At 46.7% G+C, this 17,827-nt stretch overlaps 1 protein-coding gene and 1 long non-coding RNA gene across 8 annotated transcripts in view; one reads left to right on the top strand and one right to left on the bottom strand.

Moving 5' to 3' along the window:
* Positions 1–17,827, bottom strand: part of THSD7B (thrombospondin type 1 domain containing 7B) — a 1,210,507-nt gene that overhangs the window by 693,544 nt on the left and 499,136 nt on the right. The gene's annotated exons all lie outside the window — the stretch shown is intronic.
* The window catches only part of LOC134944828 (uncharacterized), a 92,388-nt gene that overhangs the window by 57,082 nt on the left and 17,479 nt on the right, over positions 1–17,827 (top strand). The gene's annotated exons all lie outside the window — the stretch shown is intronic.

Raw genomic sequence — 17,827 nt, 5'->3', positions numbered from 1 at the left:
ACAGTGCGGCAGGTATCCCCATTTTACACAGTGCGGAAGGTGTCCCCATTTTACACAGTGCGGAAGGTGTCCCCATTTTACACAGTACGCAGGCAGGTGTCCCCATTTTACACAGTGCGGCAGGTATCCCCATTTTACACAGTGCGGAAGGTGTCCCCATTTTACACAGTGCGGCAGGTGTCCCCATTTTACACAGTACGCAGGCAGGTGTCCCCATTTTACACAGTACGCAGGCAGGTGTCCCCATTTTACACAGTACGCAGGCAGGTGCCCCCATTTTACACAGTGCGGCAGGTGCCCCCATTTTACACAGTGCGGCAGGTATCCCCATTTTACACCGTACGCAGGCAGGTGTCCCCATTTTACACCGTACGCAGGCAGGTGTCCCCATTTTACACAGTGCGGTAGGTATCCCCATTTTACACAGTGCGGAAGGTATCCTCATTTTACATAGTGCGGCAGGCAGGTGTCAAGTGGGGGGGAGGAAGGGAGGAAGAGAGAGAGAGAAAGAGAGAGAAAAAAAATACTTACATCTTCCCGCTCTTCGGGTCCCGCCGACTCACGTCCCTCGCGCCGGCCGCCTCCTCCTTCGATGCTTATCTCCTCTCCTCCCTCTCTCTCCCCCCGAGCGCTCCTGCTCGGGGGGCGGGGCTTCGCGGAATGACGCGTTTGCGTCGTGACGTCACGACGCAAACGCCTCATTCCGCGAAGCCCCGCCCCCCGAGCAGGAGCGCTCGGGGGGAGAGAGAGGGAGGAGATAAGTAGTCACAAAGTGAGCCGCTCGCCGCTAAACGGCACTGGGCCACTGGCCGCACGCTGTACTGAAGGAGGAGGAGGGACAGGGCAGCGGGGAGCCGGGGCTCGTGAGCGCTGCACCGCAGATCGGATTGAAGAAAGATACGATCTGTGGTGTGGCAGGGGGCCCTTTTGGAAAGGGGGGCCCGGGGTACGTATCCCCGGGACCCCCCCCTTAATCCGGCTCTGACTCCATGTTCCACCTCCTGACCGCCAGTCACAATACCGATGTCAGGATCCCGGCTGTTACATGGCCATCGGGGGGGCGAGCGCAATGCAGCAGGCTCGGTGGCTCTCTGCGCTCGCCACAGGTTCTATTGCCACTTTATGAGTGTCGTGGACACCCATGAGTGGAAATAGTCCCTGTTGGTTGGCATGCCGACCGGCGAGATTTTAAGATGCCGGGATCCAGGTACTGGTACTGTGATCGGTGGTCTCCTAACCACCGGTCACATAATCGCATCCCATTTAGAGGACTGATAAAATGTTGTTCTCTTTTTTGTTTTTCTGCTCTTAAGACTACGTGGCCAATGCATCAATAACCACAAATTTCTCCCATCAACTATTGATATGCATATGCAACATTTGGGGACAGACATTGTGATAATTGAGGGTTACTGCAGATATTTCTGATACCTGCTGCAGTACCCTCATAATAAATAGCCCAGATACTTCAGTAATGTGACAATCCTCCAAAAGCATATTTTTAGAGGATTGAATGGAAAACAAAATTGAATGCTAGACAAAGTCACATGCACTTTAATGACTTCTGAAGCTAATAGGACACGCTAGATTATGCAATGAAAAATTGCACCCATTTTGTTGTACTTCAAAGGTAGTGCAGCATAGCACAGTTAAGGATGAATTGAATAGCCAATGCACTCTGTAATTGGTACTGAATCCTACTCTTTGTCACAATGAAAAGAAATGAGCTGTCTGGTTTTGTTAAAAACCAAACAAACCTGAACTTTGGAGTTCCGATTCAAACAGAGTCCTGGCTCGGGTCTTACCACCAAGTTTTTATCTTGGATTTTAAAAACGATTCTAGCGTGTTTTGGATGACATGTCTCATTCCTCATGATTTCAGGTGCCATTTCACAATGGAAATAACTGGAAATTAATGTTATTAGTGTTAATAATACTGTAGGAACAAAACCTGGTCCAAATAACATAATTCTAGCTGTTTGTATAAATTTTTAAGAAATCCAGATTAAAAACCAAAAGACTTGAGGGTGCTTACGCAAAACCAAAACACAACAATGATTTAAAACCAAAACACGGTCTACGCCAGGGCCAGTTTAACAGAGGATGGAGCCCGTGTGAAGTCTATGGCGTAATAGACTCTGACATTATTCCAGAGTTTACTTGACATGAACAGGTCTCCAGAAACATGGCGGCAGCCATGTTCCAGTGACAAATCACTTCTGCACACGTGTAGCAGCCATTTTGCCACTGATTTTATGCCACGGCTGCAGTGATGACTCGGGACTCTGGAAAGAAAGATTTTTTAAACATGCCCCCATTATAGAATAAAACGCCAATGGTTTGCGCACATCTCTAGTGAGAAGTGCTCCATCAGGTTGCTATTTGTATACACAGGATATAGACACATGTCAAGGGTTCTGTCTAGTCAAGGGTTCTGTCTACTATCATTTAGCTTGCTCTCTGAAATATTTTTGGGCCTTTGGTCTCTGGCAGTAGCGGATCTTGCCACGGGCAAGCAGGACTTTTGTCCGGGGCGCCGCCTTCCGGAGGGCGCCGCACCATGGCAAGATCCGCTGCTGCTGTGCCCCCTGCTGCCCGCTGTCCGCTGTGAAGGGAAACTAGACGCTACGCGTCTAGTTTCCCTTCGTGGAGAGGACCATTACTGTAATGATGTGCGGTGCGTCTAGTTTTCCTTCGTGGAGAGGACCTTTGCTGTGCGGTGCGCGATGACGTCATCGCGCACCGCACATCCTACTACAGTACAGGGGGCGTAACTGACCACGCCCCCTGTATGAAGCCACGCCCCCTAATGCCACCCGGGCGCAAGAAGCCCCGGAACCGGCCCTGGTCTCTGGCCAAGTACTCAGTGATGTAATACATATCACTTGCCTAAAGGCCATGCAAACCAGGTTATTGCATTGAAAGAGCTTTATGATACAGAAATAAGACTAACATGAGGGCTTTTGGAAAGACAGAAGGCCACTATGCTACAGAGACAGAGAAAAACAGATCTAAGCTGACATAAACATCTTAATAAAAACTAGGAAAAGTCATATAATTATTATATATGTTTATATTCTGTCTACATTGGAAGAGTAAAAAGAATATATACAAAAAGTAGGATTAGAGTGCTATTCAGTTCTAATCGGCTTTCTCTCTCTGTCCCACTATAACTATAGACACAATAAACTTGAACAATTTGTTCAATTTTTCAAACAACAACTTTTCATTTATATTCGATAAGTACATTAGCCTCCTATTCTCACTAAACCTCTTAATAAATACATCCTCTAGAAAACAAGAAACAATGTTTGCTATGTTTAATGGAGTGAAGAAAATGCATTATTAGGCACTTACAGTGCATTAGTCTGTAAAGCAGGGGAACCGTCTTATTATCTTAGGAAAGGGGAATAAAAAATAAATTCAAATTGTGTTTGCAGACTGAAAATACATTGCACAGCTAAAAAGTATTTTAGATTTTAGAAGGCTTTATAGAAAGGTGTAAATAAAAGTGCGCATTATAACTTGATAGATACTCAGAAGAGTCACATGTGGGTGAAAGGAGACTTTGGCACACTGTTTCAGCAATGATTACACTATTGTTTCTATCTCTGACTCCACCTTCTCACCTCCTCTTCCTCTACCTGTTGGCATCTCCCATGTGCTTGTACTTGGCCCCCCTGTTTTCCTCCTGGTACTCTTCCTCACTTGTTGATCTTATCAGCTCCTTGGCCTTCAACATCACCTCTGAAGTTTACTTTGCCTGCCCTGACGTCTACCTTTTCCTCCTCTCTTGCAACTTCAGCTGCATTCTCTATCATCTCTTGGATATCCCAGCACAATGGGCCTAATTCAGAGTTGATCGCATCAGAAAATTTGTTAGCAGTTGAGCTAAACCATGTGCACTGCAGGAGGGGCAGATCTAACATGTGCAGAGAGAGTTAGATTTGGGTGGTGTTTGTTCAAACTGAAATCTAAATTGCAGTGTAAAAATAAAGCAGCCAGTATTTACCCTGCACAGAAACAAAATAACCCACCCAAATCTAACTCTCTCTGAAAATGTTATATCTGCCTCCCCTGCAGTACACATGGTTTTGCCCAACTGCTAACAAATTCTCTGCTGCGATCCACTCTGAATTACCCCAAATATTAACACTGCACTCTCCTATGTCCCTTAAGTGCGCTGCCTTTATATTCAACTCCTTGATCTATTTTGCTCCCAACATTGAGTACCCCTCCCAACCCTGCTGCTTTCATCTTCATATCATCTACAGGATCAGACTCCTTTACCTTTGGAAATAACTGAAACTATGATGCACTCTCATCAACCCTTGCTATGACTACTGTAGTCTTCGCTACAATAACTGCTCTCTTACCCTACTACAACTATTTCTAGTGTTGCCAACCAGTCTACTTGAAATTACAGTTGAAACCTACAGTACACCTCCAACCTCACCTCTATCCATTTCTGCCATCTTTGAGAATGACCGCTGTCTGGTCTTTAAACATCTGACTTCACCAGCATGATTTCTCGCACCCAAGCACTGGGGTGCATCAAACATGTTTCGTGATGGAACTCTCTTAAGTTTGTCCCCCATCCCTCCTCTGTTCACCCCCAGTTACTGTACAACTTATTACATTATGCTCAGTGTGTAATATGTAGTTGTTTATCCCTACTTTGTACTATATGAAGAATAGCTGTTTTATCGGGTGTGGTATGCTTGACAGCAGTCAGCATACCGACGCCGAGATACCGCTATGGGTTCTATTCCCACTCTATGAGTGTCGTGGACACCCACAAGTGGGAATAGTCCCTGTTGGTCGACATGCCGACCGTCAGGATTGTGAGGCTTTGGGATGAAGGGGGAGATTATGTGACCATTGGTCTCCTGACCGCCGGTCACATGAATATATCCCGTTTTATCATTATGCAACTTTGTGAGTTTGTATTTTGTTGAAACAAATGTAAGGCTGACGTTTTGTGATGCAATAATAGTCTGTCAGATTCTGTTCCAGATGTAAAACATTACTGAATGAGAAAAATGTGGCTGCAGGTCAATGCTATTGATGTAATAATGTAATACTGTATATTACAAGGCTGCAGATTTCCCAGAAAACTCGGCTATATTAATCTCTATATTATGGTTTGTTTGCTTTTTTTTTAAAATGCATCTAAAATGATATAGAGATTGGAAAGATGTAATTTCATGCTCAGGCTATCAAAGTTGTTGTCATATATATATATATATATATATATATATATATTAGAGATGAGCGGGTTTGGTTCCCAGAGAACCGAACCCCCCCGGACTTCACGCTCCGAGCCCGGATCCGAGTCCAGCTCGGGACTTCCCGTCAGACTCGGAAACCAGAACGAGACAAAACGTCATCATCCCACTGCCGGAATCTCGCGGGTTTAGGATTCCATATAAACAGCCGCGTGTCACCGCCATTTTCACTCCGGACTTGGAGAGTGAGGGAAACAGACCTCTGTCTCTCTGTGGGTGGTGGCATCGGGTGGGGTTAGTGTGTGCTCTTTAGGGGTGCTGCTGCAGTCACTGTGGTGTACCTGTGCTGTGTTAGGGGTGCTGTCCTGGCTGTCACTGGTGTTTCATATGCTGTTACGGGTGCTGCAGCTGTACATGGGTGTTGCTGTCCCAGCTGTCACTGTGTTGTACAGGGGGCAGGGGCACTGTCCTCCTGTATGCTGTAAAATATAGGGGTGCTGCTGTTAAAATAACATTACAATGGCCCTGTATGCTGTAAAAATTCAGGGGTGCAGTTGTTAAAAATTAAAAGTACACTGTTCCTGTATGCTGTAAAAATATAGGAGTGATTCTGTTAAAAAGGAGATTTATGGTAAGAACTTACCCTTGTTAAATCTCTTTCTGCGAGGTACACTGGATTGTTGCTTGAACTTCCTCACTACTCTGGGCAGGAGTGACACCGGAGGGAACACAAATGACAGCCAAAAGTTCCATGGAATTGCCAGTGCATCCACGAATGCCACTTGTGGATCCCTTGTTCTGAAGACCGGAACCTAGTGATTGTGTCGAGACACCATCAGGTCTACATCTGGTAGGCCCCACTTGTCCACTAGGAGTTGAAATACTTCTGGATGAAGGCTCTATTCTCCGGCGTGTACGACCTGATGACTGAGGAAGTCCGCTTCCCAGTTGAGGACCCCCGGAATGAACACTGCCGATATGGCTGGCAGATGGCGTTCCGCCCATTGAAGAATCTTTCACATCCATCATTGCCATGCGGCTTCGAGTGCCGCCTTGATGATTTATGTACGCCACCATGGTGGCGTTGTCTGACTGTACTTGAACAGGCCTGTTCAGTACCAGATGCCGGGCCAGTTTCAGAGCATTGAACACTGCCCGCAATTCCAGAATGTTTATCGGGAGGAGAGACTCCTCCCTCATCGACCGACCCTAAAGAGAGTGTTGCTCCAACACCGCACCCCAACCCCTCAGACTGGCATCCATCTGAAGGACCCAGTTGGAGATCCAGAAGGGACGACCCCTGCTCAATCGTTGGTCCTGCAGCCACCAGGTCAGTGACAGATGGACCTCCGGAGATCATTTGAGACCTGATCCGGTGAGGCAGACTGTCCCACTTGGCAAGAATGTAATTGAGCATACTCCACCATGTCGAAGCCGACACCATGAGGCCTAGTACTTGCATCGCCGAGTGTATAGACACACGTGGACGAGAGAGGAAGCAACGTATCTTGTCCTGAAGCTTCAGGATTTTCTCCTGTGACAAAAACAACCTCTGGTTGTGTGTGTCCAACAACGCTCCCAGATGCACCATGCTCTGGGCAGGGACCAGGGATGATTTTTTTCCAGTTGATGAGCCACCTGTGGGCTTGCAGAAACTGGACCATCAGATCCAAATGACGGAGGAGAACTTCTGGGGAATTGGCCAGGATCGGCAGATTGTCGAGATACGTCAGCATCCGGATGCCCGACTGCGGAGTGAAGCTGTCATCACTGCCATGACCTTGGTGAAAATTTGCGGAGCCGTGGTCAGACCAAACGGTAAGGCCCGGAATTGGTAATGGAGATTGCCAATAGCAATAGCAAATCGAAGGTATTGCTGATGTGACATGGCAATAGGGATATGCAGGTAAGCATCCTGAATATCCAAGGATATCATATAGTCCCCTGGTTCCAAAGCCAGGACAATAGAGTGAAGGGTCTCCATACGAAACTTGGAGACCCTCACAAACTTGTTCAAAGATTTGAGGTTGAGAATGGGCCGGGAGGAACCATTCGGTTTGGGGACTAGGAACAGCGTTGAATAGTACCCCCTGCCCCTCTGAGCTAGAGGCACAAGTACTACCACTCCGCTGTCCAGGAGGGATTGTACCACTAAACGGAGAGTTGTTGCTTTCACCCGATCCGAAGGGATGTCCATCATGGCAACAGCGAGGAGGGGGACGTGTCTTCAACCATACCTGGGTGAACTGTAGAAGTCGGCCTCCCACCCTGGGATCCCCCAGGGGGAGGCCCGCCCCAACATGGCGCAGGATTGTCAGATTTGGAAGCCGGCTGATGGGCAGCCCAGGCACTTTTAGGCTTGGGCTTAGTGGTTTTGGAAGCGCAAGACTGTTTCGGGTACGCCTGACCCTTTGCTTTGCCCGGAGGGCGAAATGAACGAAAGGAAGTACTCTTAGCCTTCGGGCCGAATGAGTAGTACTAGGTAGACACAGTAGCGGATCTTGCCACGGGCAAGCTGGACTTTTGCCCGGGGCACCGCCTTCCGAAGGGCGCCGGCACCATCCGGAGGGCGCCGCACCATGGCAAGATCCGCTACTGTGCTACTGTGCCCCCCGCTGTGTCCACCGCTGGTCCCCCGCTGTGAAGGGAACTGGACGCTACCCGTCTAGTTTCCCTTCGTGGAGAGGACCTTTGCTGTGCAGTGCGTGACGACGTCATTGCGCACCGCACACCATTGTGGGACTGACACAGACGCTAGGGGTCATAATTGACATCTAGTGTCTATCTATGCTGTGCTATGGGAGAGACGTCATGATGTCTCTCCCATAGATCCGAGGAGAGGAGGGGCGCTGGCGGAGGTCTGCAGCGGTCGGGAATTAGGAGCGGGGATAGTAAGTATTAATTTTTTTTGTGTAAGCGGCGCTACTCGTACAGGGGGCACAAATGGGGGCACAACTGTACAGGGGGCGTAACTGACCACGCCCTCTGTATGAAGCCATGCCCCTATTTTCCACCCGGGGCGCCAAAAGGGCTAGAACTGGCCCTGGGTAGACATGCAGTCTTAGCAGACGCCAGGTCAGCGACAATCTTGTTGAGATCCTCACCAAAGAGGATGTTTCCTTTAAACGGGAGCACCTCTAGGGTTTTCTTAGAGTCCAAGTCCGCCGACCAGGACTGTAACCACAGAATACGGCGAGCCAAAATGGATGTCGTAGGAGCCAGAACACCTGCATCTGAAGCTGCTTCTTTAATGTAATGAGATGCCGTGACAATATAAGAGAGACATTGTCTGGCATGTTCAGAAAATTTGGACGGAAACTCAGCCTCTATTTCCTGAGCCCACGCCTCAATAGCTTCTGCGGCACAAGTAGCCACAATGGTGGGCCTGTGCGCAGCCCCTGCAAGGGTATAGATAGCTTTTAAGCAGTCCTCCACACGCTTATCTGTCGTCTCTTTGAGAGAAGTGACAGTAGTGACAGGCAGGATGACACCACCAGCCGAGCGATTTGCGAATCCACCGGTGGTGGCGTTTCCCAATTTTTACTCAATTCTGCCGCAAGGGGATAGTGGGCTAGCATCTTCTTGTGCGGGGTGAATTTCTTTCCTGGGTTCTCCCAGGATTCCTGACGTATGTCAACCGAGTGGTCAGAATGAGGTAAAATCAATTTAGTAACCTTCAAACGTTTAAACCTGTCCGGTTTCTTAGATGTAGTAGCAGGCTCAGGATCATCATCAATCTGAGGAATGAGCCTGATAGCCTCTAATAGATCAGGAGCATCCACCTGTGAAACAGATTCCCCATCAGAAACGTCATGATCAGAAACTGTGGGGTGAGTATACACATATATATCTTCATCGGAAGAGGTATCCGGAACATGCGTGGATTGAGAGGAAGTAATAGCCCGCTGAGAGGACTTCTGAGGTTTAGTCTTAGGTGGGCGAGGGTCAGGAATACGTTTATCCACAGAGTTATTAAATAGCTGTAGCTGAGTGGAGAGAGCATCTGTCCATGGCGGATTAACCGCAGGGACCATATAAGGCTGATAAGGCACAGCAGGTCCCAGAGGAGGCGCGAGTCTAGTTACCAGCGCAGTCAGTAAATTAGAAAAGGCAGACCAAGGCGGGCCCTGATGTGCCCCCATTGTTACAAACTGACTGGGGGGTACAGAACCCCCAAAACCTGAACCCTCCGCAGCCATGTTATCCTCAAATGCATCTGCGACATCATAACAGCGCACGGCGGAATGAGCCCCAGACCCATCGCCCCGGTAGCTGACATAATATGAAAGTGTAAACCACGGGCGACACAGTACAATATCAGCAGATATAATACCTAACACAAACCCCCGTGCAGTGTGACAGCACAAACAGAGGATTCCTGAAAAACACAGAGAAAAATACAAACTACGTTTATCCTGTGAAATACCTATATTATCTAATAACCCTGATGCATGGAGCCTCCTCAGGTTCGGGTGGCATTAGGGGGTGTGGCTTCACACAGGGGGCGTGGTCAGTTACGCCCCCTGTACTGTTGTAGGATGTGCGGTGCGCGATGACGTCATTGCGCACAGCACAGCAAAGGTCCTCTCCACGAAGGTAAACTTGACGCTAAGCGTCTAGTTCCCTTCGTGGAGAGGACCTTTGCAGTGCGGTGCGCGATGACTTCAACGCGCACCGCACATCATTACAGTGAAGGTCCTCTCCAGGAAGGAAAATTAGACGCGTAGCGTCTAGTTTCCCTTCACAGCGGGCAGCCCACGCGTCTAGTTTCCCTTCACAACGGACAGCGGGCCGCGGCAGCGGGGGGCACGACAGCAGCAGCGGATCTTGCCATGGAGCGGCGCCCTCCGGATGGCGCCGGCGCCCTCTCTGGAAGGCGGCGCCCCGGGCAAAAGTCCTGCTTGCCCGTGGCAAGATCCGCTACTGACACAGTCACATGTACAATGCAGGAATTATGCCCAACAATAAAACTGCACTGGACTAGCAATACAATTACTGAGTAAAGCTATGTATATAAACAGATATATCAATGCACAGTAAAAACTGGATGAATATCACAGGGTACTTGTACTAAATAACCCTGAAGTATGCACTTGTTCTTAACTAACACTGTCTAAACGACATGTAGAATACTTAAGTGTCCTGTAAATGCACAGCGCTGATGATGCAGGCGGCTTTACAGAGGAGGTATCATCCAGCAGTCCCAGAATCAGCGCAGCTGTGTGTAAAGGCGCCCAAATGCTAACAGGGAGTGAGGGAGACAGAGAGATGCAGCTCCAGGGCGAGAACATTTACTCTAAATGGCGCACAGGGGCTGGGGGAGGGGCTACAGGTCAGAGCCTTATCCCCTTGCTGGACTTCACCACTGGGTGCTGCTTAATAAAATGGATTATAGCCTAATCCGACCTGTGCCCTTGCCCTGGTGGTCTAGTGGGGTCCCTGTACTGCCACAGTGTCCATGTCAGCGCGCACGGCCCGCCTCCTAATGGCCACGGTAGATCGCGATTTCCAGCGGGTCCCGCCTGGGGGACCCTCTTACCTCCTCCTAGAGTGCTGCCACGCGATACCAGAGAACTTCGGTTAGTGTGTGTGCCCTGGGTGATGAACCGGAGCCTCCGCTGTAAGTACCCGGCAACCAGGGACGCAGGAGTACAGCGCTGCTGGGGGAGGTGATGGAGCTGCAGCAGGAGATATCAGAATAATATCTAGCACTAGAGTGCCTCTGCTGCAGCCCTTGAAGTCTTCTATCTTCTTTAAAATAGCTCTTCTTAGGGCTGCTGGAGCAGCCCTGCCTGTTAGCTGCCTGCACTGCAGGCACCAACTTACAAACTGAGCTCCTGTGCACGGAGGCGGGGTTATAGAGGAGGCGGCGCAGAGCATCTTGGGAACAGTCAAAGCTTTTAGCCTGTTGGTGCCTCGGATCAAGATCCTACTCTACCCCCCGATGTTATTCCCTGTGGAATCCAGTGTACCCCGCTGCAGAAATAACATTATACTGGCCCTGTATGCTGTAAAAATTCAAAGGTGCAGTTCACTGGCGGAACTAGCGAGCGGTGGGCCCAGGTGCATCCCTCTCATCCCGTCCAAGTCCACCCCCTCACCCCAAACTCCAAATTAGGGATTATTTGCATCCTCCTGTGTATATATATATATATATATGACAAGAATTACTCTCCCACTGCGCTATTTCAAATAAAACACTAAAATTAATTAATTATATGGCTGCCTGTATCCTCTAAGTTCCCTGTTAGGAGGAACTAAATGTGTGAAAATATGAAACGAAATAGAGGAGATGGCGCCAAGGGAGTTATATCAACGCCCTACCTAAAAACGGACCCTTACAGTACTCTCCGGATAAATTACGTCAGATAACAAATACTAACATAAAAATTTATTAAAACAACATATAAACCCGACACAAATGTTCATAAGTATACAGAGTTGATACATTTACATTTGTCGCACAATTTGAACAATCAGTTTGTAGTGATGAGGAAAAAGCGTAGATATATCACTACGATTTCCTCCTTCTCCTTATTGTAGATTCGGAGGTAACATCAGATAATAGATAGATAAATAACCCAACGCGTTTCGTCTTGTTCCAAGACTTCATCAGGGGTAAAATCTCTTCATTTCAGAACATATTGTCAGCACATAAAAGGTCATTCAAAGATGTATGAACGTTTCAATATTTCAATGGGACTTGATTGATACAGCGAGGACCATACCTCATATATCATCAGCTTGAGTCTGATATTCGAATATGGGGAAGATTCATATGTGTATAGAATCTAACTGGTTCGCAAGCATAAGGAACCTCGTCGGTCAGCAGCTTGAACCTGACACATTATACAGAGACTTGGCTGTCAGCACTGCACCACTGGAGGGTCTACCACGTGTTCTAAATTGGTTAGACATTATACCCATTTGAATTGCCTTCACTCCTGAATCTGAGTGTCAGGTTCAAGCTGCTGACCGACGAGGTTCCTTATGCTTGCGAACCAGTTAGATTCTATACACATATGAATCTTCCCCATATTCGAATATCTGAATGTCAGACTCAAGCTGATGATATATGATCCTCGCTGTATCAATCAAGTCCCATTGAAATATTGAAACGTTGTTCATACATCTTTGGTTGACCTTTTATGTGCTGACAATATGTTCTGAAATGAAGAGATTTTACCCCTGATGAAGTCTTGGAACAAGACAAAACGCGTTGGGTTATTTATCTATTATCTGATGTTACCTCCGAATCTACAATAAGGAGAAGGAGGAAATCGTAGTGATATATCTACGCTTTTTCCTCATCACTACAAACTGATTGTTCAAATTGTGCGACAAATGTAAATGTATCAACTCTGTATACTTATGAACATTTGTGTCGGGTTTATATGTTGTTTTAATAAATTTTTATGTTAGTATTTGTTATCTGACGTAATTTATCCGGAGAGTACTGTAAGGGTCCGTTTTTAGGTAGGGCGTTGATATAACTCCCTTGGCGCCATCTCCTCTATTTCGTTTCATATATATATATATATACACTTGGCCACACAGGTGTATGTATATATATATATATATATATGTATATGTATATATACAATACATACACACACACACATACATACATACATACATACATATACAATATTCAGTGGCACTCAGGGATACAAAGTACAGTATGACATAACAGGGTAGAGATACACATACAGATGGGATTAGTTCATGTATAGGATGTGGATGTGTCCTAGATTTAGGATGTGGAGGGGGGGTGATTATTTGGACGCAATGGGGGCACTGTGCTGGAGAGGATCTGGTGAGGCGGACCTGCTCAGGGCCAGGGAAATGGATACCTAGCAACAGTGCCGTAACTAGACATTTTAGTGCTGTGTGCAAGAAACGGCATCGGCGCCCCCCCTTTATGTAAAATATGGGCAGTGCGAACCGTAGGCGCATGGAAAAAATATTCGGGCATGTCCTCATGGGGAAGGGGTGTGGCCACAAAATAATATCAATTCATAGTACAGTGTACAGTAGTCTCCCTTATTCAAATTACACAGCGCAGTAGCGCCATTACACCAGGTAGAGACCCTTTTACACATTACGGCAGACAGATTCCCCTTTTTACACATTACGGCAGACAGCGTCCCCTTTTTACACATTACGGCAGACAGCGTCCCCTTTTTAAACAATACGGCAGACAGCGTCCATTTTTTGCACATTACGACAGTCTCCTTTTTTTACACATTACGGCAGACAGTCCCCCTTTTTACACATTACGGCAGACAGAGTCCTCCTTTTTACACATTATGGCAGTCAGTCCCCCTTTTTACACATTACGGCAGCCAGTCCCCCTTTTTACACAGTACGGTAGCCAGTCCCCCTTTTTACACAGTATGGCAACTAGTCCCCGTTTTTACACATTACAGCAGCCAGGATAGATAGATAGATAGACAGACAGACAGAAAGAATAGATGATACTTACTGTCTCTCCGCTGGCTCAGACTCCTTGGTGCAGGCAGTCAGGCAGATCCCGGCCAGGGGAGAAAGAGGAGGGAGAGGGACTCGGGAGCCGCAGCAGCGCAATATAGTTGGTGGTGGCGCAGCTGCAGCTGTCCGTCTCCTTCCACATAGGCTGGCTGCCGCCGCTGTGATGAGGGAAGTGCCTCCCAGCATCCACAGCGGCAGCGGCCAGCCTATGTGGTAGGAGAGGGACAGCTGCAGCGGCGCTGCCACCAATTACAATGTGCTGCTGCGGCTCTCGAGTCCCTCTCCCTCCACCTCCTGCTCCCTGTGGCTGCGTTCTGGCGCTCTGCTGCTCCTCTTCGTTGGCCCGCAGCACACATCGGCAGACGGCATGTAATGAGTCAGTTTGACTCATTACATGCCGCTGGCTTTGGGCCCCTTGGCAGCGGTGGGCCCCAGTGCAAGGTGGAGGTTCCGCCACTGGTGCAGTTGTTAAAAATGAAAAGCACACTGCTCCTGTATGCTGTAAAAATATATGGGTGCTGCTGTTAAAATAACATTACACTGGCCAAGTATGCTGTACATATTCAGGGGTGTAGTTGGTAAAAATTAAAAGCACACTGGTCCTGTATGCTGTAAAAATACAGTGGTGCAGTGAAAATAAATGTACATTGGCCTTGACTTGTGAGCTGTAAAATTACAGGGGTGTTTGGAAATACAGGGGTGCTGGCACTGTCCGCGGTTGCGATGTCTAGGCCTGACCTTCACAACACTGTATGGGAAGAGGAGGCTCCTACCACTATTTATACGCCCCCTGCAAGTGCTGGGAGGAGCACCACCAGTTCAGTTGCTGATATTGAGATTGAGGTTGTCACTGTAGAAGTACACCAGGAAGAGGAGGATATTGGTGTAGCTGGCGCTGTGGAGGAAGTGGACGATGAGGATTCTGATGGTGATGTGGTTTGTTTGAATAAGACACCAGTGGAGACAGTTGTTGGCCATGGGATGGAAAAGCCCATTGTCATTCCTGGGCAAAATACCAAAAAAGCCACCTCTTCGGTGTGGAATTATTTCTCAACAAATCCGGACAAAAGGTGTCAAGCCATTTGTTGCCTTTGTCAATCCATAATAAGTAGGTGTAAGGACGTTAACCACCTAGGAACATCCTTCCTTATACGTCACCTGCAGCGCATTCATCCTAAGTCATTGTCAAGTTCAGAAACTTTGGGTAATAGCATAAGCAGTCCACTGACACCTAAATGATATGGTTTGTTTGAATATTATTTCTCTGTGAGGATGAGGATGTAAACACTGAAGGGGGGGCACATAAGGATGAGGACAACATCTTGCCTCTGTAGAGCCAATTTGTGCAAGGAGAGATTAATTGCTTCTTTTTTGCTGGGGGCACAAACAAACCAATCATTTCAGCCACAGTCGTGTGGCAGACCCTGTCACTGAAATGATTGATGTATTACAGTGTGCATGTACTGTTTATACAACATAGGGTGGTTGGGAGGTCCCAAGCACAATTCCATTTTACACGTCTTTTCTTTGTCTGCCACATCATTCCAGGTGTGCTGCCCTATATGGGTTGCTACCCCTCTGCCCTACTAGTACAGGGGTGCTGCCCCACTGCTGTTGAAGTCCAGGGGTGCTGTTGACTGTCTGTTGTGCTGTCTAATTCTCCTGGGGTGCTGCCTATGCAGTATAAATCCAGGGGTGCTGCCGTATAATTCCAGGAGTGCTGCTGTACGTGATCCTAGGTTTAAATTAAAACCTAGAGCATATATGAAACAAGCTTCAAGATCACAAACAGATTTGTGAAAACTAGCCGCAAAGGTGGAAATGGAAATTGCCAAAGTGTTTTTAAATAAAGTGGGGAGAGACCACATTTAAAGCCAAAGTCAGGGTGACTCAGAAGAGACTGAATCATAATCCAGTGCAATTGCCGGAGAGGTAAAAGTGAGATTTTTCTTCCGGAGCATTAGAGAGAGGTTCTTCTCAATGATTTCATGTTAGAGACTCACTAAAATGAATGGCTCCAATTTGTCAACCTTAATTTTGATTTATTATTGATGTTCCACATTTTGGGATTATTTATTTAGAAGAAGCACATTTGTTGTACAGGGATATACTTGATTTATTATCGATGTTCCACATTTTGGGATTATTTATTTAGAAGATGCACATTTGTTGTACAGGGATATACTTTTCCTAAGGGCTGCGTAGGGTTATCGCAAGACCTTGCGGTGTTAGAAGAACAGAGATTCAGTGATCTTGCATTGCATCAGCTTTCCATTGCACTGCAGCACTAGATGGGCCAGGAGCTCCTGTGAGGCACAAACAGTTACTGAATAAGGCCCAGTCTGGAGTCTCATGGTGGCTTACAACTAGGAAGATGTCTGCCTTGCCAGGCTGAGGCATTCTGTGGGCGCATCGGTTAGCATTGCTTCCTCCCACAGCCCTAATTATAGTATGAAATGAGTTTTGACTGTAGAGTGGTAAGCTCCACTAGGGCAGGGGCTCAATAACAAAAAATGTACTGCACAGTCGTGCTTAGTACTTTACTGAACCAACAGGAACTCAACTTGCCCCATCCGGGGCTGTTCTGGGGGCTCAGGAGGGGCTGCTAAAACATATAAGGGGCTGCTTTATTTAAAAATAAAATATGAATAAAATAAACAAGACACACAGGTATGCTCACATGTGTGTAACTGGGACACACAGGTATGCTCACATGTGTGTTACTGGGAGCTGTGAAAAACAAAAATAAGGCATCTGCCACAAAATATGTAAATACAAATGCAATAAAAAAAATGAGAAAAAAAGAAACACATGAGATTTTCACAAAATAAGTCTCCAGACTCCGTGGAGGGGAAAATATCCAATCTTGATCCTGTGGTATACACCAGTTTATTTGCATCCCAGCATTAAATCCGAGATTATCTTAATCCCTGAAAATGGAGAAGGGCGTACAATTTTGGAGACTTTGGTACCTAGTTTTTCAGTTTGTCCAGTAATGTGGTAATTAATAATTATATATTTGCTTGGTTGAAGTCCTTTCTGTTCCACACCAATATAGGAGTGGAGGTGAAAGCCTGTGTGTTGTTCCTGATTGCGTGTGCCTCTCTAATTTTTAATCACCTTCTTGACACTGTGTTCTTTCTCTTGCCTCTTCTCATAATGTGAAAAGTCATCAAATATGGAGATGGTATGTTTGTAGCTAGCTATGATTCGGAGAACTTGGTGAGCTTTTTCCAGGGGGACCACCTGTCGCTGATATGATGGGTTTATTAAACTGTACATGTCCATTTCCAAGACAATTCCATCTTGCACCTCTTTTTTTTCTTTGCATCATGTGCTCTTTGGGGCCTAGTTTTTAAAACTGCCATCTTGTATTCCACTGCAGTACCACGCCTAGATGGGCCACGTGTTTGTACTGCCCACTTGTGTCGCTTAACTTAGTCATCCAGCTACCTCGTTGCACCTCTTTTTTTATTTGCATTATGTGCTCTTTGGGGCCTACTTTTTAAAACTGCCATCCTGTCTCCCACTGCAGTGCCACTCCTAGATGGGCCAGGTGTTTGTGCCGCCCACTTGTGTCGCTTAGCTTAGTCATCCAGCTACCTTTGTGCAGCCTTTTAGCCTACAAACAATATTGTGAGATGTTCAGAATAGACTGGAAATGAGTGGAAATGAATGTTATTGAGGTTAATAATACCATAGGATCAAAATTACCCCCAAATACTGTGATTTTAGCTGTTAAATCGCCCAGATCCAAAACTAAAACTCAAAAGGGTGGTTTTGGCAAAAACCAATGCAACTCCAAAACACGAGCGGAGATCCAGATCCAAAACCAAAACACAAAACCCGAAAAGTGTCCAGCACACATCTGTAATATATATATTGCAGAATTGCACTACAGAAAATGTATACATTTTCCAGTACTGTATTTTCATTACTTAATATCACATAAAGAAAAAAATCCATTGTAAAAGTTGTTTAGCATAGCATACTTGGCTTTAGAAATCTGCCAGGGCACTTGGTGTCCTTTCTAAATACATTATACCCTATTACTGTTTATACCATTCTTGCTGCTATATCCAGCACACAGTCCCCTTCTGTTTGCTGTG

Source organism: Pseudophryne corroboree, chromosome 7, assembly GCF_028390025.1.
Source record: "Pseudophryne corroboree isolate aPseCor3 chromosome 7, aPseCor3.hap2, whole genome shotgun sequence".
NCBI classification, from domain to species: domain Eukaryota; kingdom Metazoa; phylum Chordata; class Amphibia; order Anura; family Myobatrachidae; genus Pseudophryne; species Pseudophryne corroboree.
Note: the sequence above shows the minus strand (reverse complement) of the source record. Positions and strands in the feature narration are given on the sequence as shown.